Source organism: Rhinatrema bivittatum, chromosome 5, assembly GCF_901001135.1.
Source record: "Rhinatrema bivittatum chromosome 5, aRhiBiv1.1, whole genome shotgun sequence".
NCBI lineage: Eukaryota > Metazoa > Chordata > Amphibia > Gymnophiona > Rhinatrematidae > Rhinatrema > Rhinatrema bivittatum.
The window spans coordinates 117,699,081-117,726,306 of NC_042619.1; the positions used below are offsets into that span (position 1 = coordinate 117,699,081).

The 27,226-nt window shown below is 44.4% G+C and overlaps 1 protein-coding gene across 2 annotated transcripts in view; it reads left to right on the top strand.

The window, feature by feature from the left end:
• The window catches only part of INTS6 (integrator complex subunit 6), a 185,674-nt gene that overhangs the window by 1,565 nt on the left and 156,883 nt on the right, over positions 1-27,226 (top strand). The gene's annotated exons all lie outside the window — the stretch shown is intronic.

The following is a 27,226-nucleotide window of genomic DNA, read 5'->3' on the forward strand; positions in this document are numbered from 1 at the left end:
TGGACCACACAGTAACTGTAAAAGAAAATAAATATTTTCTTAACATGGGAAAACACAAAAAAGGAGTCCAAAACAATCATATCTCTTAAACAGTACCACCCAGAAGTTTAGAAAGCATCACACTTTAGCTGTCTAGGAACATTTTAATTTTTTTCCTTACATTACATACAATTTCAAATTCTATTAATATAAATATTCATTTTTAATGTTGATAATTCACTGTCTTCTGTTTTAGCATACCAAAAACTCTGAAATAATGTGGTGGTCTTAAAGATCAGAGAAATTAACTTTTTGATGTTTTCATGTGATTTTTTTTTTTTTGGCCACATCTTTCCCTTTTTTCCCCTTCTGATTTTCTGCTCTTCCTTCTCTGAACAGTATCACACAGCATATGTGACCCATATGTAGGCATTTTTCCCATAGAGACACACTGAGAGAACTTTTAGTAATTTGGTCCTTTATTTTGTGGTGGAAAACAAAAGCACTGATGGCAGTTTTCCTTGTCTAGGACTGCTGAGACATGAGTGGCTTCTCTTTGACTGTATGTTGCTAATATTATTAGCACAATCCTAACTATATTTCATGAAGATGACCAAAATCTAAAATTTTAGTGGAACTTGAATTTCACAATGAGCTTCTGTCCATATAGTAGTTTATTTTATTTTTTTACTATTTTCTATACCGGATTTCACGACCAAGGGTCACATCAAACCGGTTTACATTTAACAGGGCGTGCATTGTACAGAGAACTCGAGCAACTATAACTGGTGCAGGAATTGTAGTTACAATAAACAGTAGTGGGTAGAAATGTATAGTATAAATAGATGTAAACCCTTTATGTTCATTTCAGCATACAAATTTACTGATCCTGTTAGGGGAGTTGTAAAAAATTGCTGGGTAGTAATATGTCAACATTATTTTAGTGAGGTAAGCAAAGAAGGAAACACTTTAGGCCTCTGTGGTGGTTACTTAGGGCTTATTCTACTGAAGCATTTTGGTGTGATTCTTGGCACTGGATTAGGAGGGTTGTTTGGTATCTAGTCTTTAATATTCCCGTTTTTTCAATTTTTTTAGTGCATATGAAAGGCAAAGTGTGAAACTAGTCTTCCATTTATTTGCTGCACATGCAGAGCAAACACATCTGCTGGTGACCCCCACAGCCAATCAGGTTTTCAGGATATCTACAATGAATATGCATGAGATAAATTTGCATAAAGTGGAGACCCAGTATGTGCTATAGGCCAGGTAGTGCCCTGGGCAGGAAGGGGGGAGGGTCCCTCATTCAAAGATGTAAGCTCTCATGGCTCGCTCTCTCTTCATGAGGACACCTACTCCTTCCAGGCAGCCCTTTTTGCAATGCAATGCTTACAATGAGTGGCAATATCCCCCTGGACAGAGCAAAAACCTGGCCAGCCATGGAGCTCAACAGGAGAGGAGTAGGAATCCCTGGAGTAGTGTATTTCCATGCGTGCATACTCTGGACCTTGACAATTAGCATGCTCATTATAATTTTGATTTTAGTGGCATGGATGTTCACTGGGAACTGTAGACACACCATCAAATATTTTCCCAACTGACAATCCATTCAACCTTGTAGTCTCCTTGAAACATTTTTTTTTTTTTAAATAAAATTTTTTTCTGAGCATTTAAAGTGGATATTTATTGTTATCCAGTTAAGCCATTTGAAGCACAATTCATAGTAGTTGCCAGAGACATTAATGATGTGGACTAGTATTTCCCAACCCTCTTCTGGAGAGACACTTATCCAGCCAGGTTTTCAGGATTGCCACAGTGAATAATTGTGAGATAAATTTGTATATCATGGAGACTCAGTATATGCAAATTTATTTCATGCATATTTATTGTGGCATTCCTGAAAATCCAACTGGATAGGAGTGTCTCCAGGAGAGGGCTGGGAAACAGTGCTGTAGACAGTAATACAGGGCTTCTTAAACTTGACCTGGGAACTCCAGTCATTTGGGTTTTCAGGATATCCACAATTTGCATATAGAATCTCCATGATATGCAGATTTATCTCATGCATATTCATTGTGGATATCCAGAAAACCCGACTGGCTGTGGGGTCTCCAGGACAGGTTTGAGAAGCCCTGCACTAATAGTTGTAGTGATGTTTACTAGGATCTAATTACCATGAAACTACCAACTTGTTTTATTTTGGCCACCAAAAAAGACCATCAGATGCTGGCAACTTTCTGACCTAGGGCGAGAAGTACTAACAGGCCGATACAGAATGGTGCACTCGGCCGAGCTCACTGTTCAGCCCCCGTTTGGCTGTGTGTTTTAGATGCGCTATTATTACCCCTTATACTGTAAGGGGTAATAGCGTGTGGAAAACGTGCGGCCAACCCCCCGAAACTAATAGCGCTCATCAAATGCAAATGCATGTTGATGAGCCTATTAGTTAGTCACCTGAAATACAGAAAATAAAATGTGCGGCCACTCTCAGAAATTAACACCTGCCCAAAGGCAGGGGTTAATCATAGACTGCACCGGGTAAGTGTACAGAAAAGCAGAAAGGACTGCTTTTTTGTACACCCTCCGACTTAATATCATAGCAATATTAAGTCAGAGGCCCCAAAAAAAAAAAAAAAATCTGCCCACCAGTTGGCGGGTTTGAAAACGGACACTCAATTTTGCCAGCATCCGTTGTCAGTGGGTTCGAAAACCGACGCTGGTAAAATTAAGCGTCGGTTGTCAGACCCACTGACAGCCGTCGCTTCTGCTAATAAGGAGGCGCTAAGAACGCGCTAGTGTCCCTAGTGCCTCCTTATTAGTGCCGGCCCTAATTTAAATACAGAATCGCGCGCCCAGGAGAGGGGGCACTCATCACAGAGCGCCGGCTCTCCCGCGGGTTTTTTTGAATCTGCCTGTATTTTTGCCATAGATAGAAAATGGGGATACCACTTTAGTCCATCTGGCTTCTAGAGCATTCCTTGCAGTTTATAAATAATTTCTGAAATCATTGGTATGTTATAATTGGGTTTCACAGTGGGGAAACAACTTCAATTTACAGCTATCAACAGTTAAAAATAATCAATATTAGAGGTTTAAAGAGGGCATGAGAGTAGTAGATATGTTTGACTTATCCATATCGTAAGTCGATTGGGGCTCACCATTGGTGGATTTCCAAGGTAAGACCTAAATGGTTAGCTGAACTTTTATAGAGGTGACTGAGTGTTCATCAAACTACAAATTGCTGCTCCTATTTTGATATCTCAAATCACACATAAAGCATTCTTCTAAGTGCAGATATAACTCTATAGTATAGAAATCAGTGCGTTTTCTGGAACTAAGTGCAACAACATACATTTACTTGTTTTTAGAACGTTGCGTGGAAGTAGAATTTGAATGTGGTGATGCAACAGACCCCTCTCTGGCCAGTTATCTGTGATTGTGTCAGTCATTTTCAGAATGTTTGACATCACAAAGCCCTGGACAGTTAAACTCAAATCACAACAGCTAGGTTACCTGTTAATTCAGTGTTGCAAACTTGCCCTCATGAGAGGTTGGTTTCAAACTGGTTCTCTGACCTCTAGACATTGGATTAAGCTGGCAGCACTGTTAATGAACAATATGTAAAGTGGCATTAGATAATAACTGTCACTCTTACTGCTCACCTGTGAGAGAAGGAAGTTGTATAAGTAGCTTTTAATCATGAGAATAAAAGCTGACCTTATGGACAATGCTACATTTATTCAGCAAGCAGATAAGGAATGGTGCGTGCTATGGGGGACTCAACAAAGGACCACAGCACTGAAAAGACCTAACACAATAGTGTCTCTTAATTTCACACACATGCTAATGCTACAGTTACATTAAATATTTAAAAGCATTGCTTATGCAAAACACATTGACCTACAAAGTTCTTTATGCAGAGCAGTAGCTGATTGTTTTTTTGCTCGGTGATGATTGTAATAGTAGTAGTAATATAAATGCAAGATCCCAAGTTCACTTTCCCAGGGCAGTGAGTACAGCAGAGAGACAAAGGCAGGTATTAATGTAATAATATTTTATGTAAGATTTATATTACAAAGAATTGTGCAGCTGTAATGCAGAAAGAGAAGGTGTGTGTGTGTGTGTCTCCTTGGTGGTTCTGTTGTGGTGGTGGTGTTTTTATTGCTCTTTATTTGCATTTGCCTGGAGGGCTCCTACCTTTTGCTTCTTGCATGTAGGTGTGACTCCCAGGATGAAAGGAGATAAACTTATCTCTTTGAAACACAAAGACATGCTGGAGCCACTAAATCAGAGATGTAAGGGTCATGGATAGTCCAGCATTATCCAGAGAATCATTGGGCCCTAGTCATGCTAAGCATATCTACAATACCACAATGGCATTTGACATAATAGCCAATATAGATTAGGAGGATCCAGTCAGTGTTTGGTACTTTGTGACATTTGCTGATATGATCTGCTGTGTGTGTAAGGACTGCAAGAGAGATGCAAAAACTATGAAAAAGATTATTTAATATTCCCTGTACGTACCAGGATCAGTCCAGACTGCTGGGTTATGCCTCCCTTCCAGCAGATGGAGTCAGAGAAAAGCTCAAAAGCACCCCCTAGATATACTGGTGTGCCACCTGCGATCCCTCAGTATTTCTCTGACTCCAGCAGATTGAAAGGCATGACCTGTGGTCCTGATCCTAGTCAGATTTCTCTTTGGTTTACAGGTTTGACTATTTGGTAGGGCCTTTGACTAGACCAATTTACCTTATTTGATTAAAAAAAAAAAAAAAAAAAAAGTTCAACGGTTTTTGCCTTCTTATTATTCTGTTGGCTTGGCAGGGCAATGCCCTAATGCCAGGTACCTGGAGCTTCTCATAACCTCGGTGGCTAGGGGAGTATTTACCGGTGGGCCGGTCACTCTCCCCCTGATTCTGTTCCAGGGATGTACTTCCCCCTGAAGGGGGCTCTTCGGATATTATACTAGATGGATTTCTCAGTCAGCCACATTATATTTCAAAGGGCCTATTGAAAATTTTAGTTAACTTGTCTATATAAAAAAAAAAAAAATTAAGGAATTTGAAAATACAGGGAACTTTTTTTTTCTGCAAGTTTGATACAGCCCTTATTTAGCCCCAGCCTGCCCGAATCGGCCCCGGGGCTCCGGAGGGGGTGGAATTTTTCACCCGGCCCGACAGACTTTTATTCTGTTTTATTTTCGCGCGCTTTTCTGGTCGGGTTTGCCATCGAGATGCCGCGGACTTCTGCCTGCACGGCTTGCGGAGAGTCGGGGGCACGGCTCTCTCGGGAGGGTCTCTGCTCCCGGTGTCTTCCCGGGGGCAAGGGACCCTCTCGACGGCTGGAGATTGCCCGCGGCTCTCCTCTATCGTGGCTGCGTGAGCCGCGAAAACTGCTGCTAGCTTGGGGGAAGCAGACTGCCCCGCCCCCCCGGGACGAGGGAGCGGTGGCCATTTTGGCCGTGTCGAGCTCGGACGCGGCAGCAGCTTCAGAGGGAGAGGATGGCTCGCCTGCTTTAAGCCCTCAGCATTTCGCTGATATTTCGGCAGATTTAGACCCTCCTTCCTCCCAGCCTCCGGGGGGGGGGGGGGGGGGGCTTCAAGAGGCCACATCTGTTTTCTTCAAGATTTATTCTCTTGATGCACAAAGCCTATCTAGAGGCTGAATCGGATTGGGGGGATTCCTCTGCTTTATCCCCTAAGCATCCCAGGGCCATGCTGCATCAGGGGTGGACAGGGGCTCGTATTCCGTGCCTGGCAGCAGAACCTGATTTCCCCGAGGCTGCTTGTCCAGGATATAGGTGATTACGGAGATGCTCTGGTGCAGGTGGTAGGAGATGATCCCCAGATCCTTCGGTTATTCAGTAAGGAGGAACTAGACCCCTTGATTGCGCATGTGCTACGGGAGTTAGAGATTCCTGCTCCGCAGCCAGAGGCGGATTCCTCTCCTGGGGATTCTGTGTTAGCGGGACTTAGAGGGTCACCGCAAACTTTCCCTTTCCACCCTAAGTTATTTCAGATTGTTTCCAAGGAATGGGATTTTTCGGAGGCTTCCTTATGAGTCAGCAGGGCTATGGAGAAGCTATATCCCTTGCCGAACGATTCCTTGAACCTTCTCAAGCTTCCAAAGGTGGATTCCGCGGTCACGGCTGTTATTAAACACACTACCATTCCCGTGACTGGCGGTACGGCTCTTAAGGACCTTCAGGATCGGAAGTTGGAGGTTTTGTTGAAGCGCATCTTTGAGGTTTCTGCGCTCGGGGTCCGGGCTGCGGTCTGTAGCAGTCTCATGCAGAGGGCCTCTCTCCGTTGGGTTCAGCAGTTGCTTACGGTCCAGGAGCTCCCCCCAGAGGAGGCAGAACAGGCTAACCGCATGGAGTCGGCGGTCGCTTACACAGCCGACGCCTTGTATGATCTTCTACGGACTTCTGCACGCACAATGTCATCGGCGGTTTCCGCAAGGCAGCTTTTATGGCTCCGTAATTGGTTGGCAGATGCCTCCTCCAAATCCCGATTGGGTTCCTTTACCTTCAAGGGAAAGTTGCTTTTTGGGGAAGAGCTGGAACAACTTATTAAGGATTTGGGGGACAAAGTTTTTATAAGCTTCCCGAGGATAAGCCTAGACAGTTTCGCCCGTCCGGCTAGTTTAGAGGCCGTTTCCGGGGTCAGCGCCGTTTTCGGGCAGGCAGAGGGTCTTCTTTCCCACAGAGACAGTCGGCATCCCGGTCGCAGGCATGGACGCATTCTTTTCGAGGCAGGAGACCTCACCGTTCGGGGGCCCCCATAGTTTCACGCCCAACAAGTCCTTCCAATGAAGGGGCACCGACCCATTCCTCCATGCTACAAATTGGAGGGAGGTTATCCCTCTTTCGGGAGGAATGGGTAACGTAACGTCGGACCAGTGGGTTCTCGATATTATAAATCACGGATACGCTTTGGATTTTGCTCGGCCACTCCGCAATTTGTTTCTAGTGTCACCCTGCGGTCCTCCGGACAAGCAACAGGTCATTTCTCAGACGCTTTCTCGGTTGCGAGCGCTGGGAGCTGTGGTTCCAGTCCTGTCAGACGAGTGCCGGACCGGTCGCTATTCAATCTACTTTGTGGTTCCCAAAAAGGATGGCGTGTTTCGCCCGATTCTCGACCTGAAGCAGGTCAACCGGGCCTTGCGCGTTCCATGTCAGATGGAGATGTTGAGATCGGTCATTGCGGCCGTCCACAAGGGAGAATTTTTGGCCTCTTTAGACCTAACGGAGACCTATCTGCACATAGGAATCCAAGCGCACCATCAAAGGTTCCTCCGGTTCGTGGTCCTAGGGGAGCATTACCAGTTCTGCGCCCTTCCCTTTGGGTTGGCAACGGCCGCCAGGGTATTCACCAAGGTGTTGGTGGTGGTGGCAGCTTTCCTCCGGCGCCAGGGGATTTTAGTTCATCCTTATCTGGACGATTGGCTGATCCATGCAGAGTCGGAGGCTCTTTGCAGGATAGTGGTGCAGTCGGTGTTGGACAGACTGAGGTCGTTGGGTTGGATAGTCAACTTCGACAAGAGCCATCTAGCTCCGACCCAGGAATTAGAGTTTCTGGGAGCCCAATTCGACACTCGGGCGGGCAAGGTATTCCTACCCCGCCAGCAGATGGACACTTTTTAATGTCTCAGGTTCGGCACCTATTGGCTCTCCCTTTGCCCACGGCGTGGGATTATTTGCAGGTTCTTGGACATATGGCTTCTATGCTGGAATTGGTCCCATGGGCCTTTGCTCATATGCGACCTTTGCAGAGGGCACTGCTTTCCCGCTGGGACCCCAAGTCAGAGGACTATCAACTGCAATTACCGCTCCTGGATCCAGCCAGGTCCAGTCTCAGTTGGTTGTTAGAGCCGGAACATCTTCTTCAAGGAGTGGATCTGGAGCCTCTGCCTTGGATCATCGTTACGACGGATGCCAGTCTGACAGGCTGGGGAGCAGTCTGTCAATCCAGGTCGACGCAGGGTCGGTGGTCGCCTCGTCAGGCTAAATGGTCAATCAATCGACTAGAAACCAGAGCGGTTCGCTTGACCCTCCGTCACTTTCTCCCCTTCGTTCAGCATCAAGCAGTGCGGGTTTTGTCCGACAACCTGACAACCGTAGCTACATAAACCGGCAAGGAAGGACATGAAGTCGCCCGGTGGCCTCCGAGGCGGACTCGTTGATGGTCTGGGCGGAGCGTCGCCTCAGCCGTCTCGCGGCTTCCCACATCACGGGAGTGGACAACGTCCAGGCGGATTTTCTCAGCCTGCAGAGCCTGGATCCAGGAGAGTGGGAGCTGTCATCTGTGGTGATGCGGCTCATAACTCGCCGCTGGGGGGACTCCATGCTTAGATCTGATGGGGACTCGGATCAACACCAAGGCGGCTCGCTTTTTCAGTCGCAGGAGAGAGCATGGCTCAGAAGGGGTGGATGCTCTGGTGTTTCCGTGGCCTCCAGACATTCTTCTTTATGTGTTTCCCCCTTGGCCATTGATGAGGAAAATTCTAAGACGCATAGAATCCCACCGGGGGCTGGTTGTTCTAGTGGCTCCGGAGTGGCCGAGAAGACCGATGTTCGCGGATCTCGTCAACCTGGTGGTGGATGGCCCCTTGCGTCTGGGGCACATCCCAAATCTTCTCCGACAGGGTCCCGTATTTTTCGATCAAGCTGATCGCTTTTGTCTAGCGGCTTGGCTTATGAGAGGCGACAGCTGAGAAAGAAAGGTTATCCGGAAGCCGCAATTTTCACGCTTCGTAGGGCCCGCAAAACGTCCACTTCTATTGCCTATGTTAGGGTCTGGAAGGTTTTTGACTCTTGGTGCTGTGGGTTGAAAGTGGCCCCGCAGCGGGCCTCTATAACACATATTCTCGCCTTCTTACAAGAGGGCTTGAGAAAGGGCCTAGCCTATAATTCTCTTAGAGTACAGGTGGTGGCCTTGGGCTGCCTGCGTGGTAAAATTGAAGGTTCTTCTCTTGCTGGTCACCCGGATGTGGCTCGATTTCTCCGCGGTGTCAAGAATTTGCGTCCTCCTGTGCGAGCACTGTGTCCATCTTGGAGCTTAAATTTGGTTCTGCGTGGTCTCTGCGCCTCGCCTTTTGAACCTATCAAGCTCGCTACCTTGAAGGATTTAACTCTCAAAACAGTTTTTCTCGTGGCTATTTGTTCAGCGCGTCGTGTTTCAGAAGTGCAGGTGTTATCTTGCTGGGAACCGTTTTTGCGTATAACTGGGTCGGGTGTATCCCTGAGGACGGTACCCTCCTTTTTGCCTAAGGTGGTCTCTGCTTTCCACGTCAATCAGTCCATAGACCTTCCATCCTTCTCGGACGAGGATGCCCTTTCTGCTCAGGGTCGAGACTTACGGCGATTGGATGTCCGGCGGACCCTTCTACGGTACTTGGAAGTCACTAATGAGTTTCATCAGTCAGATCATCTTTTTGTCTTGTGGAATGGTCCGAAGAAGGGACATAAGGCGTCCAAGGCTACCATCGCTCGCTGGTTGAAGGAGACTATTGCGTCCACGTATATATGTCACGGACGCCCTATCCCTTATGGTCTCAAGGCTCACTCTCTTCGCTCTCAGGCGGCATCTTGGGCGGAAAGCCACTGTGTTTCGCCCGAGGAAATTTGCAGAGTGGCTACTTGGAAGTTATTGCACACGTTTGCTAGGCATTATAGGTTGGATGTTCGAGATCCGACTGTAGAGTCCTTTGGCAGCAGTGTGCTTCGAGCGGGACTCTCTGGGTCCCACCCCATTTAAGGCGGCTCGGGTACTTCCCAGCAGTTTGGACTGATCCTGGTACGTACAGGGAAAGGAAAATTAGTTTCTTACCTGATAATTTTCGTTCGTGTAGTACCAAGGATCAGTCCAGGCGCCCGCCCAGGAATGTCAGTTACAGGAGAGTCTGCTCGTCTTCATGACCTGTTTCTGTTGTCTTTTCTTCACAGATGTTTTCAACATGTTATTCGTTTGCAGGGTAGTTTTAACGTATGTTTTTTGCTCTAGTCATTGGTTCTTACAAAATAAAAAAAAACCAAAAGCAAAAAAACCTCAGGTTGAGATATGTTTCATTTTGCTTTGATATTGATTATACTGAGGGATCGCAGGTAGCACACCAGTATATCTAGGAGGTGCTTTTCTCTGACTCCATCTGCTGGAAGGGAGGCATAACCCAGCAGTCTGGACTGATCCTTGGTACTACAGGAACGAAAATTATCAGGTAAGAAACTAATTTTCCTGTAATTCCATTATGTGTTCATTAATTTTAACGGTTGCATTCATTATTAAATTCCGATAAAGACATAGATTGTTTGGGTCACAGAAAATTTTCATCTCTAGTTACATTTCAGTGCCCACTAGCAACATTTCTTTCATGGTCACCACTAAGACCGTTACCAAAAAAATACAAATCTTTTATTGTAAATCTTTATTTTCAGAAATGCAGCTTGAAAATAAGTCATACTGGTGCTTTACGGCAGGGCACATGACTCTTTTTACAGCTTACATTTTAAATTAAGAACAAGAAGCGGGTAAAGTACCTGTGATCATAAACCCCACCAGTAAACTGGGTATTCAACTGTGGGTTGGATTTTGTGGATCTCATTCATTGGTTGTGATAATACAAACTCCCCGAATCTGCATAATTATGCCAGAGTCCTGGAGGCAATTGGGTAGACTTTGGCCATTTGAGTTTATTGCAGTTGATGAGTGTAGACCAGGATTTGGAATAGGTTTTAGGACTGCAGCCATTTTGCCCATCTTTACAAGAAATCGTACTCTAGCACAAGTCAGACACGCACATAATATGTGGGAGTAATTTTAGCTTAGTTTTTCAGTCTCATTTTTACATTGCCAGAGAGGTAGGTGGCAAAAAGAACATGGCACAGCCTGTAATGCTCTTAACACGGTTAAACAAGCAAAACTAAAACGTTATTACATTTCTAAACTGCACAACAAATAATGCAATAAAAAATATCTAGTCAGTCATGTTGTTTTCTGTTCCACAGTGATTGACAGTTTCCCAAAGTATTTCTTGGGCAAAGCTTGCAGGGGGATATCATATAATGCTGTCAGCATTCTGTTACCAGCTGTAGTATAACAAAAATATTTTTTATACTAAAATAGACTTGACTGTGTCACTTAAATTGTCAGTCTTGAAGAAGTTTGCATATTCCCTGATCACTATTAAAGAAAAGCTTGCCTGAACAAAAGATTTTCCACAAACAAGTCCTCTTTCTTGAAAAAAAAAAAATTGAAAACAGTATAAAGTCTTTAGGTCAGTCTCTTGTTTATACAGCAGTGCAATTAAACTCTGGTCAACAGCCATTTTCAGAAACAAAGCTAGGGAAATTCTTCTAACTTTTGTTGTACTTGCAGTATTGAATATAAGAAGAGGCAAAAATATTAAGTCTATACAGAGCCCATTAAGGATGATTAAAACTGACGGTAGACAGAGCACCCGAGCCTTTTAAAAATCTGGTTTGTCTAGCCCCTCAGACAAACAATTCTTAGATGCGTTGTGGTTGAAATGTAAAAAATGGTGTAATAATAGGAGTCAACCCCTTGAGAGTGAGTGAAACACACAAACTGTTTTTTTTTCCATTTTGATAAGCCTTAATGTTTAGTGTAATTATAGGTTGTGCATGGAGATTTGAATTTTCTGCTAATACAATCTTATTTTGCCACAGCACGATTTTAAATTGGTGTGAAATTGACTGGCAAGAAATGTTGTTGAACCACTCTTGTAAAATCATTGACAGCAATGGTAGATACTTTTTATGCTCATCTGTTTTAGCCCCCTTCTGTAAGACTCACTTCTTTCTTGTCATTTGATTCTCATTGGGATCGGCTTCAGCTCTGCATATGTGTCCATTTAATTAAACCGTTATGGATTTTCTGCCATGTCCAATGTTGTCTGACAAGAAGGTTCATGAAGAGCACTTGGGATTGTCGTCCCTCCCCATGCCTAGGAATGTCAGATATCCTGTGCAAGAAAGTGTTCAGAATACTTCTGCGTTGAACATTGTGGCTTGTTTTAGCTGGTTATTTGGCGAGAAGCATGTTAGAATTTCATATAAAGTTGCAATGCAAGAGACTGTCGCATAAAACTTGTGGAGATGATGGTCATCATTGATGTTTGCTATATTTCATGGGCAATTGTTTTGTTTATTTCTCTTTCCTTTCTGGGCATTAATCTGCTTCCTTTTCTGCTCAGTACATGGACAGTAGCCCTTGATTCCCTCCTCACCATTGTGTTGTCATTGGGAGTTGTCTTCCATGATCAGAATGTATAGAAAAGGGATATAGTTACAACCTGGGGAAAATCAGGTGTGGACTTGTTTCAAGTGTTTTTCTTAACCCAATTCATTTTAAAGCAATTTTTTTTCAGTTAATTCTGAAGTAAAAGAATCAGTTGGATGCTTAACAAGAGAGATCATAGTAAGCCTGGCTTATATTTGAGGGTATAAAGCACTTGTGCTTTACTTGCATTCTTAAAAATTATAGTAGACCAGACTTAAGATTTTATTTTTCATAGAAACAAAGTGAGAGAAACTCCTTAAACCCTGACACCGTGTTTTTTTTAAATTTGGTAATTTAACAGCGAGGACCCTTTACAGCAGTATCTTTCCCCATGTTTTATTTAGGACAAAATCCTTACTGGTTAGAGCTCATAGAACACCAGTTTTTGTTTGTGCGTGCCTTGAATGCTGAATGAACTGTTAGCCTTCTCTGCACTCACTGTGATAATTCTGTTTAGCAGAGCAGGTGTTCATGTTCTTGTGACACTCACTTCCATTCTGCTGTAGCTTGGCTTCCATCTCTAGTGAAATCATTTTAATTTCCTGCTGTACAATACGGCTGGTGACTTAGATTCCTATATATGTCTGTTAGAAAGTATCTCACTATTACAAAGAAACAAGCCATCTTTTTATGTAAAGTTCAGTTAAGGATAAGACTGATGGTGTTAAATCTTGCTTTTATAATACTTTGACAATATCGGTGTAACATCCTTAAAAACTAGCACAGTGCTTTTTAATACATCCATGTACAATGTATTCTAGTAATTAGTTTTCTCCAGAATTTGGTGTATACAAGATGTTGCACACTTTCTTGGAGTTACTTTTATGGGTTTTTCACGCAAGCAGTGATTTGTCTATTTTCTTTTGTTTTTTCTTGTAGGGAGTCTGTTTTAAAGTTCTTAATTATTTAATTGCTCTTTCTCTCCAGTTTTTTCTTTTTGTCATCATGGTAAAATACTGATAAGTTTTCTCCTCTTTGCTGTAGTTGAATAGGCTTTGTGTCCAGTAGATCCTCGCTTTGTCATTTATTTAGCATACAGATATTTTGCATGGAGGTCCAAAACATTTTAAACATTGAAACGCTGATCTTTCTCCATCATTCTATTTCTTTCCCTCCTTGTGCATTGCAGTGCTACTAATCAGCCCTCCAGCGAGGAAGACTGGCAGACTCTCAAGTATCTTGTGTCAGTTTGTGGATCAGCATGTTCCATCTTGCCCAATGCGTGAAAGACCCAGGGTTGCTTCCAAACCCTGATTTCTTAAAGGAGTGTGCTTTGAGCTGCCCTCAAGAATATTCTCCTGTTAATGATAGCCCCATGGCTTGTCAGCAACTTTGGTTCTGTGACACAGGAGAAATAAAAGTTGAAGCTCACAAGGCCCAGTTGCTTTATGGGATTGGTGTGTTTTGGACCCTGCTGATTCAGTAAAACTTGGGTGCTCCGGCTGCCTGAAAAATGAACTCAGTGGTTAACTGTGGAGAAGGCTTGTCTTCACATCTGACCCGACTGGGATATTCAGGGGTTGAATAAAATATCTTGATCCCCAAAGTGTTAACAGACTTCGGATAGTAGAACATGGAAGCATAACCCTGTTCTTCAAGGGCCATGAGCTGGTCTGTTTTTTTAGGAGAACCAAAACAAAGAAATTAGCCTGCTTCTTAGAGCAAATGTATGCAAATATTTCGTGAATATTCATTGTCAGTGTTCTGAAAATTAGATCTGTTTGTGGCCAAAGAGTGACTAACAGTATGTTGAAACGAACGATAAACTCCATCGAAAAGCATGTCTTTTCTGGGAGGTATTTTTATTATATAATAGTGTTTCCTCTTGCAATATTGGGAAAACAGGCAGAAGGTAAGGGTTCTGAATGCCAAATATGAGTGAAGTAGCTGTCTTGTATAATAAAAGGGTATTCTAGAAGAGATACAGGCCGATACAGTACAGTGCGCTCCGGTGTATCGGTGGAGCGTACTGTTTGCCCGGGTTTGGACATGTGTTTTCGACGCACTAGCTTTACCCCTTATACAGTAAGGGGTAATAGCGCATCGAAAACGCGCGGCCAACCCCCCTGAAACTAATAGTGCATGCAAATGCATGTTGATGGCCCTATTAGTTATTCCCGCGCGATACAGAAAGTAAAATGTGCAGCCAAGCCGCACATTTTACTTTCAGAAATTAACGCCTGCAGGCACCGGGAAAGTGTACAGAAAAGCAGAAAAAACTGCTTTTCTGTACACCCTCCAACTTAATATCATAGCGATATTAAGTCAGAGGCCCCAAAAGTAAAAATTTTTAAAAAAAAATTAAAAATCGGCCTGGGGGTTGGAAGACGGATGCTCAATTATGCCGGCGTCCGTTTTCCAAACCCGTAGCTGTCAGTGGGTTCGAGCACCAATGCCGGAAAAATTGAGAGTCGGCTGTCAAACCCACTGACAGCCGCCGCTTCTGTCAAAAAGGAGGCGCTAGGGACGCCCTGGTGTCCCTAGTGCCTCCTTTTACCGTGGGCCCTAATTTGCATAGGCCACCCTCCTGAATCGCGAGCCCAGGAGAGTGGCCTGTGCGCGCGCCAGGAGAGCGGGCGCTCCCCGGCTCTCCCGCGCGTTTGCCGGCTCTCCCGCGCGTTTTTCTGTATCTGCCTGATAGTAAGTTACAAGTATATACAACAGTGACACTCGTGATTTTTGTCTAATTGGGCTTTTTATATTGTAGTATGTAATTTATTCTTGCTGCACTTCATGGGATAAGTTTTAGCAATATGAGTGATTGGTATTCCCATGGTGCTCCACATAAACTGGATATATTGCCCAGCACTTATGGTTGTTTAACTTTTAAAATGAAAAACAGCTTATTGGGCTAAAATTAAGACACATAAGAGGTCAATACTCAGAAAAGCAGCGAACAGACAAGTTATCCGGCTAACTTTAGCTGAATAACTTGTCATTGATATTCAGCGCGACAAGACTTCCACTGAACGTACTCAGCTAAAATTATCTGGGTAAAGTTATTTGGATAACTTTAACCAGTTATATTTAACATTTTTGACAGTTAAGTAAAAAAATAAAACAAAACAAAAAACCTCACCATCTTTAGGGCCAGCAGGCCTGTTTCCCCTCTCCCAACTACCCAAAATAATTAGAATCATATCAGAGCATTGTACCCGCCCTGCCACTCCACACCTTCTCCAAAGATTTTTTTTTTAAAAGTCACAGGCCATGGCAGGCTGAGGTCCCTCCATCATAGGAAAATTCTCATGGCTGGCTCCAACTCCCAGCCAGAACTCCCTGAAAACCCGCAAGGCCACTTGGAGTGCAGCTGATTCATACCTCTCCCGGTGGCATCTAGCTTTGCTGTCAGGTAAGTCTATGATAGCAGCACTGGTACATTTGCTGTTGGCAATGCTGATTGCCTCCAGGAGTGATATGAATCTACTGTGCTCCCGACATCCTTAGGGCGTTCCAGGTGGGGGCTAGCAGGGAGCCTGGAGCAAAGCAGAAATTTTTTGTTATGAATCTCAGGCGGCTATTGCCTGCATCTTCTTTTAATTCTAATTGGGGGGGGGGGGGGGGGGGATTTGGCACTATACCCAATATGATTTTTAATTAATTTGAATAGAGGAGTTGGTTCACCCTGAAGGTGGTATGTTATTTGTATTTAACCAGTTATATGTTGTACATAGCCAGTTAAGTTATCTGGGTAGATGTGGGGTGAGTGTAGGAGGGGGGCTATATACTATGGCCAGATTTATCCGGATGACAATATTCAGAGTTACCTGGATAACAGCCCTGCATCGGAATACCCGAGTTATCCGGAAAAACTCCTTGGAGTTTGGATTTCCAAGATTTTCCAAGATAATACTACCAAGAGTGTGGTTTTCAATACATAAATTAATACAAATGTTGCAGAGGTAAGTTTTTAGAATAAATGTGAAAGCAGTATGGAAAATCGTAATTTGAGAATTGAAGGGAAATGGTTGCAGCAGTGACCAAGACTGAAATCAGCTTATTAGAGAGATTTGGGAATAGCAAGGGTACATGTAGAGTTGTATTTATATTCTCCGAGGATAAGCAGGATGGTAGTCCTCACAAATGGGTGACATCAGATGGAGCCCCGATATGGAAAATGTATGTCAAATTTTCTAGAACTTTGACTAGGTACACTGACTATGTCCTATACTGCGCATCCACAGTGGAACACTCTTCCGTGGAACAGTAAGCATCGCGGTGTGAGTGAGCTCGTTTTGGCTGCTTTTTAGCCTTGTATAAAACTTCATTTTTCTTACATTTTTCGCAGTTTTTTTTTTCTCATTGTTCCATTGCCAGATCCTTCACGGTGCCTCCCCGTAATGTCTCCTAGTCAGGGTTTTTGGAAATTCGGGTAAGTTTCCTTTCGTGGTTGAATCCCTCGTGGTGGCGGTGCAACAGTGCCCGCCAGCCATCGCTATCCCGCTGCCATCGTCTTCTGTTAGTGTCCCTTTTGTTTCATCTATCATGGCCACGTCCGGTTTTCGTGATGCCCCTGATGCCTGAGGACCATGTCCATTATAGATCTACATGAGACATGTCCTCTGCTTAGTGCCATCGCATGCCATCGAGGTTGCTGCTTATGCGCCTAGATGACCCCGAAGGGATGCCGACTTCGACTCGATAAGATGGAGTAACTCTTCGGGTCGAAGAAGTCTGAACCATCGGCATAGAAGAACCAAGAAGCTGCACCGATGTACACTGAGCCATTGACATCAGTGGGACCGTCAGTTCCAGCAATGTGGACAGGGGTGCAGGAGACCAACCACAGTCTATCTCTTCCAGGTTGAGGACGCTGGGTTCCTCATTGGCTTTGGCACCAGGAAAGGATGGGGGCCGAGCATTGAGGGAAGCCGAAGAAGCATCAGCACCTGTCCTCGTCGATGCATGTTGCCGGGCTTGGGGGTGCACCAGCTTTTGCCACAGTGCCCCCAAAGCGGCTTCATGGTGAGGAATGCCAGTCTTCCATCGATTCCATGATGGTCTCCACCAGTCCTGGTGCCATTCACTGATCTACCTCCAATGTGCAAGGAAGATTTGGCTACCCTCCTTCTCCCAGTCGGTCTTGCATTGGCAACGTTCAAGGAGGAGCTGGACCGGGCGCTGCAGGGTTTCGGTTCTGTGGCACCAATGGCACTGGACCTGGTGCCATCCGTCCTTGTACCACTTCTGGAGAAGCTCAATGTGCTCATCTGTGCGTTACCGACCCAGCTGGCATCTGTTGCCGGGACAGCATCAGTGCCTGGTGGGGCACTGAGGCCTCCTTATACTGATATGGTGGTTGTCGCTGGTTCCTCCGAAGTGGAAGCGCCACCGAGGCCAGCGGAGATGCAGAGGCCTGCCCTCCCCCCCCCCCCCAATCCAGTTCTGCCTGTGCCTGCACCTCTTGAAGTAGGCCGAGCACCTAGGGACCCAACCCTGTCACCTACATTGAAGATGAGGAACCTTATCACCCCTTGGGACATGATGCTTCAGAGTCAGACGAAAGCTCAGAGGGTCTCCCTTCAGAACCTTCTCCAGAGGAGCAAAGGAAGTCTCCGGCTGAGGACTTAACCTTTGCAGGTTTTATGAGGGTCATGGTGGAAGCCATCCCGTTTCAGTTATTGACTGAGGAAGATACCAGGCACAAAATGCTTGAGATTCTCCAGTTTGTGGAGCCTCCTAAGGTGATCGTGGAGGTCCTGGTACAGGATACCCTTAAGGAGTGGCTGCTGAGAATATGGGAACACCCCCTTACAGTGCCTCGCATCATTAAGAAGGCAGACAGGGTTTACCTTGTCCAGAAGGCTGCCAGATTCGATAAGCATCAGCTTTGTGGTCGAATTCGCCCTCAAGAAGGCCAAACGCTCTCAAGACTTACTCCTCGGCACCCCTGGGGAAGGACCATAGCGCGATGGATGCCCTTAGAAGGTATTTCAAGGCGTCATGCTTGTTGCACGCATTGCTGCCTACCAGATCTACATGAGCCAGTACTCGCGGGACATCTAGAAGCAGGTTCAGGAGGTGGCTGAGCAGCTACCTGAACAGCAGCAAGATGCCCGAATGCCGTTGATGCTTAAGGGCCTGGAGTGTGGAAAACACAAGGTCCGTGCGACCTACAATGTTTTCGAGACAGTATCAAGAGTCTCTGCAGTGGGAATCGGTGCCTGCAGAATGATATGGCTGCGGGCCTCGGGTCTCCAACAAGAGGTACAGGAATGACTCGCTGACATGCCGTGTACTGGAGAGAATCTCTTCAGAGATGGGATGAGGGATGCTGTGGCTCAACTTCGGGACCACCACGAAACCCTCCAACAACTTTCTGCCAGTACTCCAGACCCATCCTCCTCATTCAGGAGGCTGGCAAGACCAGGGCCAAGGAAGTCTTTCTTGTGCCAAAGGAAGTACTATCCTCCACCTCGCTTCCATCAACACCATCAGGGCTCCTGTAGCCGACCCAGGGACATTGTTTTGACTGAGCCTAAGGGAGCATAAGCCAGTTACTCGTACCTGGAACGATTGACCCTCCGGTAGGGGGAAGGCTGCAGTTCTTTGCAATCTTAGACCAGTGGGTTTTGTCCATTGTCCCTCAGGGGTACCAATTGAATTTATTGGGTGTCCCGCCAAATTGTCCTCCATGCCCATTTTGGGGGCCGGTAGTGCATCAGGAGGTACTACTAGTGGATTTCTTGACCCTTTTAATGGCCTGAGCAGTCAAACCCATACCACCAGGGCAAAGAGGGCGGGGATTCTACTACAGGTACTTCTGATGACTAAGAGAATAGGACTCTGTCCCTTCCTAGACCTAAGGACCTTGAACACATTTCTAAAACAAAGAAAAGTCCAAGATGGTTCCCTGGGCACCTTGATTCCCCTCTAAGAAAAAGGGGACTGGCTATGCTCCCTTGACCTAAAGGATGCATTACACCCATATCGAGATCTTCTTTTCTCTCGCAGGAAGTATCTCTGATTTGTGGTGGGAAAACAGCACTTCCAGTAGAGGTGTTGCCATTAGGGCTCGCATCTGCGCCATGGGTCTTCACAAAATGCTTAGCCATGGTGGTGGCGCACCTCAGCAGGCCGGAGGTGCATGTTTCCCATATCTGGATGATTGGCTGGTCAAGAGTATATCTCAGGCAGGGGCCACCGGGTTCATGCACTTGACATCTGAGTGTTGGAGTCACTAAAGTTTGTTCTCAACCTCCCAAAGTCCCATCTCAGTCCATCTCTTGAATTGGACTTCATAGGAGTCTTGCTAGACACAGCTCAGGCCAAGGCCTCCCTGCCTTGCCAGAGGGCTGTCACCTTGACTGTCATCGCAGCAGAGATCCAACAGCCAGCAAATATCAGTGAGGCATGTGTTGAGTTTGTTGGACCATATGGCTGCAACCGTCCATGTCACCTCCATAACACGTTTACACATGCGCAGACCCCAGTGGACCCTGAGGTCACAGCAGTGCCAGGCCACTCAGAGCCTCCAGGATTGCATCAAAGTCACCCTGTCTCTCTGAGACTCATCCTGGTGGCAGGTACTTTCAAATCTGGAATGTGGTAGCTCATTTCAGAGTCCCCCTACCCAAATTGTCCTAACCACGGATGCACCCATCTGGGCTGGGGAGCTCATATAGATGGGCTTGGCACTCAGGGTCTCTGCTCTGTCCAGGAATGCTCTTGTCAAATCAACTTCCTGGAGCTTAGGGCGATCAAGTAGGCACTATGGGCTTTCAGAGATCAGCTGTATAACAAAGTTGTCCTGATCCACACCGACAACCAAGTAGCCATGTGTTATGACAACAAGCAGGGAGGCATGGGATCCTACCTACTTTGTCAGAAAGTGGTACAGATCTGGCCGTGGGCCCTGTCTCATGGGATGATGCTCAGGGCCATGTACCTGGTCAGGATGGATAACGTGGCATCGGACAGGCTGAGTCGAGCCTTCAGATCCCATGAGTTGCCCTGGACCAGGGGGTAGCGAATTGGATATTCCACCTCTGGGGGAACCCAGACGTAGATTGTGTCCCCCTTCAACAGGAAGGTGCCTCCGTTCTGATCTCAGTACAGGTCAGATGGCAAACTAGTCGCGGATGCGTTTGCCTGTCATTGGAGCAAATTTCCTCTGTATGCATATCCTCTGATTCTTTTAATGGCGAAGACTCTTGAAGTTTTGCAAGGATAGAAGGACTATGATTCTCATAGCCCCTCATTGGCCGAGACAGGTCTGGTTTCTACTCATTTGGATGTTTTCCATCCGGAGACTGATCAGTCTGGGGACTTCTCCAGATCTCATCACACAATTCTAAGGCAGGCTGTGGCATCCCAACCTCCAGGCCCTGTCGCTCACAGCCTGGATGTTGAGAAGTTAATCCTGCAGCCGCTTGATCTTTCAGAGGATGTGTCTTGGGTCCTAGTGGCTTTCAGAAAGCCTTCACTAGAAAGTCCTGTGGACTGAAGTGGAGGAGGTTTTCCATGTGGTGTGGGCAGAAGGCCCTAGATCCGTTCTTCTGCCCCCCCCCCCCCTCCCCACAAATACTGCTTGAATACCTTTTACACCTATCAGAAGCTGGTTTAAAAACCAACTTCATTAGAGTTCATCTTAGTACAATTGGTGCATACCACCAAGGTGTAGATGGGTACGCCCATCTCTGTACTGCCTATAGTTATACATTTCTTGCAAGGCCTGCTTCAATTTGAGCCTCCCCCTAATGCCTCCCACTGTGTGTTAGGAAGTTAATGTGGTGTTAGCTCAGTTGATGAAAGCTCCCTTTGAGCCTCTGCACACCTGTGACCTGAAGTACCTGACCTGAAAATTCATATTTTTGGTGCTAGTTAATTCAGCGAGCAGGATCAGTGAGCTTCTTGCCTTAGTGACTTATCCACCTAATACTAAGTTTTTATTATGATAGGGTGGTCTTGTGTACACACCCTAATTTCCTGCTTAAGGTGGTGATGGACTTGCATCTTAACCAATCAATCATCCTGCCAATATTCTTTCCCAGTCCCCATCTGCAAAAGGCAAATGAACATTGAACAGTTTGGACTGCAAGCAAGCCTTAGCTTTCCTTGTGGAGCAGACAGAAGCCCATAGACAGTCCATCCAACCTTTTATTTCTTTTGACAAGAATAGATTGGGCATTGTTTTGCCAAATAGACACTATCTAATTGGCTAGCAGATTGCATCTCCTTCTGCTATGCTTAGGCTGGATTGCATCTTGGGGGTAATGTCAAGGCTTATTCTATCAGAGCCATGGCAGCGTCTGTGGCCCACTTGCGAGCAGTTCCCATGGAGGAGATCTGCAAGGCTGTGACATGGAGTTCTTTCCACACATTCACATCTCACTATTGTCTGGATAGGGATGGCCAACACAACAGTAGGTTTGGCCAGTTTGTCCTTTAGAACCTGTTTGAGGTATAGAACCCAACTCTCCTGCTTAGGGCCCATTATTTGGGTTCAGGCTCTGCTCCCTTTGTTACCAACAGCACCCGTGGTGTGGTGCCCATTGGTACCTGGTTAGTTGTCTGATTCCCGTTTTGAGTTGGGAGGCCAGATATTCACTCCATGTGTGAGAGTTACCATCCTGCTTGTCCTCAGAGAAAGCAGAGTTGCTTTCCTGTAACAGGTGTTCTCCAAGGACAACAGGATGTTAGCCCTCACGAAACCTGCCCACCACCATGCAAAGTTGGTTTTCACCTATTTTTATTTCATTATAATTCTGTGTTACCAAACTGGAGAGGGACCCCACATGGACTTGTGGTATAGGGCATGCTGAGCATGCTCAGTGTGCCTAGTCAAAGTTCAAGAAAATTTGACATAAGTTTTCTGCAATGGGGCTTCGTCTGATGATTTCACCCATGCGTGAGGACTAACATCCTGCTGCCCTCGGAGAACACCTGTTACGGGTAAGCAATTCTGCTTAACCAAGTTTTATATTTGCTCCAACATTTTACTCTATAAAAATGACTTTTCAAAACAGTTAAAACATAGAAGTTTTTCAACCAAACAGCAGCAGTTTTAAATGTAAAGGTATCTGAAATTGAGAATAAAATTATATCATTGACCTTGACTTAAAATAATATTGTCATGCTTAGAATGAGGAAGCATCATGGTTCATAGAATGTTCATTATAAATCAAGAGAATTATTGGGATACAAGTCTACTAGTGCTTCTGTAGTTGCAGAGCAAAAGCCGGTATTGGGCACTGGGGCCCACAGTCTGTTAAGACCAAGAATTCAGACAGCCCAATCCTGATTCTTCCAGAAAACCTCTTGTGCTGCCTTCTGATTATGTTTATGGGTCTTCTGGTTAGCAGAACCTTATAGTAGTACCAGGAGAGAATGTCAAGGGAATGGCTACTAAGGCAGGATACCATGGGAGAGGAAGAGGGCCAACTTAGAACAATGAAACCCGTATGCGTGCTGGTTCTGTGTCTGCTGCTACCAGCCTGAGCCTGGGTAAAAAGTGAAGGATGGGATGATAGAGAGAAGGATGGGGATGGAGCTATGGTAGATAAGAGAACAGAGATGGAGGGTTGCTGATGACTGGTGAGAGAACAGATGGCGGATGAGAGCCAGAGAGGAATAGGTGAATGGGAGAGAGATGGAAGAGTGAGATTATTTGAGTCGTGTTGCTGGTCAGTGTCAGCACTTGTGTGGTGTGGGTGGGAGACTGCTTTCTGGGGATGGCAGTGCACACAAGGGTGTTCCACTGGGGTTTGCTATCCTCAAGTTCTGCTGTTTGACTGAGACAGACAAATTACTTAATCTGCTTGTGGCTCAGGTTATCCACCTGTAATTGGATAACATAATCATCCTTTAGAACTCATGTTCTGTGCCCCAAAGCCATCTGCCTCAGAGGACGGACGACTATGTAGTCGCCTGAAGGATTGAAATGCATTTCTGATTGAACTGGGTTATATGAATCTGTATTATTTGTACCAGTGGAAAATATATCGGGGGAAAGACTGCATTTGGTTTAACTAAATCTAAGCATTCAAATTATTTGCTCTTTTTTTATATAATAATTTTCTCTCTATCATGAACTTATGTTGAAATATTTGACAGTGTCCAAGGAAAACAAACTCACACAATGTGTTTAAACTCTGGCTCTTTTCTGTTGGCTGTAATGTGAATTTTTTGAACATGGCTTCTCACAGGTAACAAGCTTAAGTATCTATACAATTTTCATTGCACTTGTTTCAGTGTTTCTCTCGTGCCCTATTTTTAATATGATTTTTGTAATTCTTCCTGAAAGGGGGGGGGTGCCATTCTTTTTTTTTTTTCTGTAATTCTTTTTGTTTTATAACTTTAGGCAGGATATTCAAGAATCATTTTTTGTTGATCTCTTATAAATGAGATATTGTTAGGAGTATAAGTATCATTCTGTTCTATTTGTGGCTTTTTACAGTTTCCACTCTAAAGAGCCACTGCCAGCATGTAAGCTGAATAATTCATGCATTCTTCAAGTGAATTATAATACTAGCAGAAGCCAGAAGATCTATAGAATTAGACTTTGACCCTTCTCTCATGGGGGTTGTGTTTGTACAAAGCATTTTCTTTTTGGCTTCTCCCTTGAGAGAGACCCGGCTCATGTACCTCTTTAAAAGATATTAAAAAGTGACACCACACTCCCCAGAAAAGTGGTGTTATAACTGAGATACTGGCTTTCATACATTCAAATGACAATACAGAAAAAGAATTTAGTGATATCAGTAGCTAAGTAATTATTTTTTAAAATTATAGATCAGATTCAGTTGTTTATCTGCATAGTCTATTTTATTCCCACATTTTCAAAGTGTTGCAAAACTAAAGAGCACGTCATACCACAGACCCAGGAACTCTTACTGGAAAGAAATGACTTGCACTCTTGACCTGGATCAAAATCAAACTGATGACATAAGAGCTAAAGGCTGTCTCCCACTATGCCATGCTACTCAGCAGACCAGCTCCTTGTGCTAGCTATAAGCAGGATAACACATTTTTTGGCCAGGATTTGGGGGGGCTGGATGGATGAAGAGGATTCTGCTTTCCAGGGCAGTGATCCATGCTGAAAAATTAATCTTTTAACCACTGATCACTTGTTCATCCAGCTGAAAAAAGGAATCATGTATAATTGACCTGCTTACTGTGTAACAATGCAGTTGCTGAATGCCTTCTTTGTTAAAAATTTCATTACATGAGCAGTAGGTAGACTTTAATGTTTCTATTTGTAAACTTTTCAGTTTTTTAAATACAACTTCATTTTGGATTACTTTAAAGTTATCTGTGTAGTATTCCCTTGCTATCTTTGAGTATTATTAAATCGTTTTTAGCTAGAGATGTGGATGGACTGTAGTGTCTTTATCTGCCATCATATTCTTTGTTTCTTTTAAAAAGTTTGCCTCTGTATTTTAGAGGCCAAACTCTTAGAAATCCCTCTGATAGCAAGCAGGCAAGCCCACCAGAGATTCACCTAGGATATGTGTTCTCAGAATAGGTCTGGAAGAAGTCTACTGGTGTAGTGGGAACTCTTGAGTACTTAGTGCATGCTACCCTTGAAATATAGATACAGGGTTTATTAAGTTATATTTAGCGCATAAGTGTATGTAGCACTATAAAACATTGCTATATACCCACAGAATTAAGGTGCTAAATACCTATATCCTAGAGAAGAGAAGTGAAATAAGGGGCTATGATAAAGCTGTTCAAGGGCCTCCAAGGTATAAATGCACATGAAGCAGGCCTTTTTACTGGAAAGGAAATTCTAGAACAAAAGGTCATGATATAAGGTTCAAAGAAGATAGACACAAGAATAGCATTGCTTTTGCACAGAAAGGGTGGTGGATATAAATGGAACAAACTCCCAGAGGGAGATGGTGGAGGAGTAGCCTCGTGGTTAGAGACATGCTGCAATCCAGGGAAGCCAGGGTTCAAATCCCACAGCTCCCTCTGATGTTGCTTGTGACCTTGAGCAAGTTACCTCACTCTTCATTGCCTCAGGTACAAACTTAGATTGTAAGCCCTAAAGGGACAGGGAAATACCTATGATATCTGACTGTAATCAGCTTTGAAGTGTCTGACAAGTCATGAAAAGCAGAATATAAATGAAAAAAACTAGCAGAATTCAAAAGGGCCTGTGATAAAGAAGTGAAGGAAAAGTAAGATCAATAATAGTTGCAAAGAAGTGAAGGAGAAGTAAGATCAATAATGGTGTATGACATTGCAAAGGAAGCAAATTGGGCAGTTAAGATGGGCTTTATGGACTATATTGTTCTACATTTGTTTCAACATAGCTGTTTTTTTAATAGGTTATCTTAAGTGCTGATTTCATTAAAAACACAATATATTTTGGACTAATTATGAGCTAATCTTACCCTACAAAAGCATCAAAGTGCAAAACAGTATCTTCCGTTTCTTTCGGCTTGTTTGTCTGGGAGTGAACAGGATTTAACTTTCAAGTTTGAGGGGGATGGAAGTAATTTATAAGGTACTGTCAAAATGGCTCAGGGCCTGCAACACAAGCCCTAAATGGAGAGACTTATGGCATACAGCCGGCGAGAATAAGATGGAAACATTCACATTTGTAGTATACTTCAATAAGGCACAAAAAGGCTACATTTCCATAGGAAAAAAGCTCATTGACTAGAGCAAGGATTTAAGCTCTGAGGAAATACTACTTTGAGAGGATAGTGATTGCCTGGAATAGCCTATTAGATTTGATTATTACCACTGCTTCTATGACAATTTAAGCACAGAAGGATGCGGTAATGGCAAGGGAGCGAAATGAATCTTGGTTGAGTGGGGTCTATGGTGACATGGTGAGCCAAAAGGGTCTGGTCTGATGGTTTTCAAATTGATGAACACAGTTTAAATGTCTGTTTTTGAAGTTTTTTTTCATGGGTTTGTTATTGTGCTGTTATAATGGAATTTATTTTGCCTGGTTTGGAATCTTCCAATATAAATGTTTTTATATTAATAGTTGGAAATGTATCACTGTCTATATAGCAAATGTGTAGGAAGAGTTTTATATTGATTATCGAAGAAGAGGAATGAGACATCAAGCTTTTCTATTGTTTAAAAAAACAAAAGCAAATATGGGTCTGCCTTGTGGCCCAGTAGCAATGTAGCCATTCTAGATAGCGAGGTTTGATCCTAGACATTTGATTCCTTTCCTTCCGGCCAGCAGGGACTGGGACATCTTAGAGGCAGCATTCACTGGTCATAGGATGGAGAGTCCCAGCCATCATAAAAGCAGTGATGCCTACTGGTGGCTCTAGAGTGCACTTGTGGTGGGTTCCAGAGAGAAGGGAATACAAACGAGTCAAAAAAAAGCAACCCAGGTAGTTGTGAATGAAGGCTGATGATGATGCTGTAGTCTCCGTTCCATTTGAGTTGGAAACCCAAAAGACCTGGGGAGAGCTACTAGGTAACCCTTCCCCCTCCCCACCCCCCACCAAACAAATCACCATATAGTGTTCCTTTTTGATGTCAAAATAATGCTTCTCCTGAACTTGGAGAATGTGATTAGTTTGTGGTCATTTGAGAGCATTGGAGAGATCTGGCATGGCTGTAATGGCAGAGGAGTGAGGCACGTTGTCATTTTGATTTACTTTATTATATCTTTAATTTTGTTGACATTCCCCTAAGTTATTTTGGCTTTTACAATAGAGGATCTGTTTGCACAGTTTTGTTTTATTTTGACTTTCACATAAACCTAAAACTTTTACTCTATTTACATGATTCATGTATAGATATACACAGTCTTTCTTAAGTTCTCTAATTACTGCAGTTCTGCAGCTGTCTGCTTTATAAGATTTGTTCTTTTATTCTTTCTTTAGACTAGCCTAATCTGTGGTGAGAAGATAGGAATATCATTTTTGCTGTTGACTTGCTGCTGAGCAGCTAATAGTTACTCCAGGACACAAATTCAAAAGGAGTTAGTCAGATTAGGTTTAATATAGACAAAGTTAAGGTGACAG